This window comes from Mandrillus leucophaeus, unplaced genomic scaffold (genome assembly GCF_000951045.1).
Source record: "Mandrillus leucophaeus isolate KB7577 unplaced genomic scaffold, Mleu.le_1.0 Scaffold2, whole genome shotgun sequence".
NCBI classification, from domain to species: Eukaryota; Metazoa; Chordata; class Mammalia; order Primates; family Cercopithecidae; genus Mandrillus; species Mandrillus leucophaeus.
In genome coordinates, this window is record NW_012102031.1 from 8,218,870 (window position 1) to 8,221,669 (window position 2,800).

The 2,800-nt window shown below is 52.5% G+C and overlaps 1 protein-coding gene across 3 annotated transcripts in view; it reads right to left on the bottom strand.

The window, feature by feature from the left end:
- Positions 1 to 2,794, bottom strand: part of TOM1 (target of myb1 (chicken)) — a 54,127-nt gene extending 51,333 nt beyond the window's left edge. For all 3 annotated transcript variants that reach the window (XM_011978977.1, XM_011978976.1, XM_011978974.1), the window contains exon 1: positions 2,761 to 2,794. The gene's annotated coding sequence lies outside the window, so the exon portion shown is untranslated. The remainder of the gene's footprint in view (positions 1 to 2,760) is intronic.
- Positions 2,795 to 2,800: the final 6 nt, after the last annotated feature.

Below are 2,800 nucleotides of genomic sequence, written 5' to 3' on the forward strand. Positions count from 1 at the left end.
TCAGTTTCGCTGTCAGTTCACGGGGGTCTTGGGTGAGTCACAGTCTCCACTTTCCCCTCTCTGGATCTCAGTCTCTGCCAGTGTAAAATGAAGGCGATGGGCTGGAACAGCGTTAGCATTACCTGGGAACTCGCCAGAAATTCACATTCTAGGCCGGACGCAGTGGCTCATGCCTGTAATCCCAGCACTTTGGGAGGCTAAGGTGGGTGGAACACCTGAGGTCAGGAGTTTGAGACCAGCCTGGCCAACATGGAGAAATCCCGTCTCTATTAAAAATACAAAATTAGCTGGGTGTGGTGGCACGTGCCTGTAATCCCAGCTACTTGGGAAGCTGAGGCAGGAGAATCGCTTGAACCCGGGAGGCGGAGGTTGCAGTGAGCCAAGACTGTACCACTGCACTCCAGCCTAGGCAACGAGAGCGAAACTCCGTCTCAAAAAAAAAAAAAAAAAAAAAAAAAAAGATTTTCACATGCTAGAGTCCCACTGCAGACCTAGAGGGTCAGAAACTCCGGAGTTGGGGCCCAGATATCATTTGCTTTAACACACCTTCCTAGGAATGCTGCTGAGAACCACTGGGTTAGAAAATTCCAAAGGTAAAGCTCTTTTAGCTGTAAAATTCTATTTGTGCTCTAAGGTATGATGATTTAGTAGCATTCTCTTTGCACGGGAGTATTTCTTGCCCAAGAAAGGCAACCCTTCGGGGTAAGAAGAGAAGCTCGCTTTGACTAGCTGAAATCCAGAACCCAGGTGAGCTTTCCAGAAAGCCTTAAGAGTATGCGGCTGACTTTGAAGCCGGGTCTTTTATTTACTTGTTTATTTTTAAGTAGTAAGTCTTAAACTTGGCATGTGATAAAAGCAGTGGTTTCTGTAGTCAGAGAAATAAAGATGAGAGGAGAGCTGCTTTCTTTTCTCAGCTCCAAAAAACCATGACTCACTGTGGGGTGGGTGTGTCTAGGGCAGGTCGGGGGTCCTTTGAGAGGGCAGTTCCTCTCCCTGGTTCAGAAGCTTCCTGGTGTGTAAATCCTGGACTGTCACCTCCCCCTTGGAGAGCACCGATTACAAAACCCTCGGAAGAGCCACCAACAGCCACGGTGGCGATTACAACACAGAGCCGGGTCGACAAGCTTTCGTGAGGTTTGGCAAGACAGTAAGAATGGAAAGAATGTCTCGTCTTAAAGTTTTCCCAGTATGGACTTAAGACCAAAAGTCATCATCAAAAAAGATAAAGAGTGATTTCACGGAAATGCAATGGTTTCTTCATGCAAGAATGGGGAACACCCAGACCACCCTCTGGAGAAGTGTGGCTGTTGGGTCAAGGCATGTCGGTTCTCACGGTCTTGGTGTCCAAGAACGAGCATTTATGAGACCTACTGCCCAGTGATTTCCAGGGATTCCTAACCTTCACTTGGTGGTATCTCAGGAACAATGTGGGTGTGTAAATATACACATGTATGTATGTGTATGTACATGTACATGTATGTATGTGTATATTTATATATGTATGTGGGTGTGTGTACGTATGTATTTCAAGAGATGGGATCTCCCTGCGTCGTCCAGGATGGAGTACAGTGGCGCCATCAGTGCTCACACAGCCCTGACCTCCCAGGTGCAACCAATCCTCCCAGCTCTGCCTACCGAGTGGCTGGGAGCACAGGCACCACCACGCCCAGCTAATTTCTGTATTTTTTTTTTGTAGAGACGGGGGTCTCGCCATGTTGCCCAGGCTGGTCTCGAACTCCTGGGCTCAAGCGATCTGCCCGCCTTGGCTTCCCAAAGTGCTGGGATTACAGTCGGGAGCCATTGCGCCCAGCCCAATGCTAATAAATATTACAACTGTTTTTTTATATGGCGCTGGCCACGTACCAGGCATTGTTCTAAGTATTTCACATTTATTAAGGAATTTAATCTTCACAACAAGCCCACGGAGGTAAGGACCATTATTACCCGCCAATTACAGGTGAGGAAACCTCCGCCCAGGGAGGCTGCGTCATAGAACTATAAGTATCCTGTCACCAGGGTGCAAAGAACCACGGACCAGCACTCAGGCGCCAGGTGCCCTGGGCTCGGCTTGGCTCGAGCGCCGGGCTGCCCCACCTACGGAGCACCGAGGTGGGCTGACCCGGAGGGTTTCTCCGACCACTTTCCGCTCAGGTTCTCAGAGTCTGTGCGGGTCCATTTGAGGCTGGGTCGAGATAAGAGCCCAGGCGGACACGTCCTGAGATCCGGGTCTGTGAGGCCTGGCCGCGGGCTGTCTGGCGCTGGGTCCCCTCTGGCCAGTCGCCCCCAAGACGCCAAGCCCCGGGCTTCGTGGTCCTGGGAGAAGGGACTTCTAGCCCTTCTCAGGTGTCCATGTCCGGAGAGCCCGGTGAGCCAGAAAGGAGCTGGCCAAAGCCCAGGCGGCGGGACCCAGCACAGCGGCCCAGCCACTGCCAACCACGCAGTCCCTTTAACCCCGAAAACTTTCTCCCTCGATTCGGGACCCCAGCAGACACACATTGGCTGCGCGGTGGGAATCCGGACCCGCCCTCTCTCCTTATCTACTGGCTGTCGTATACATCTATCACAAACCAAAGCTTCCTAAAGGCCCAAGTTCTTGTCAATCAAGAGTGGGAGGAAAGCTGGGCGGGGCCAAGTCGGAGAGCTACACGCCAGCCTCATTGCCCTCCCTGCCTCAGTGACTAGGCACCCGGAGGCTTCCCAGGGGACCGAAGCTGGGTGCGGAGCACCGGGGCGGAGCTGTGGGGGGCTCCAGGGACTCACCGATGCGCTGTCCCACTGGAGAGCTGAACGGGTTCCCCAG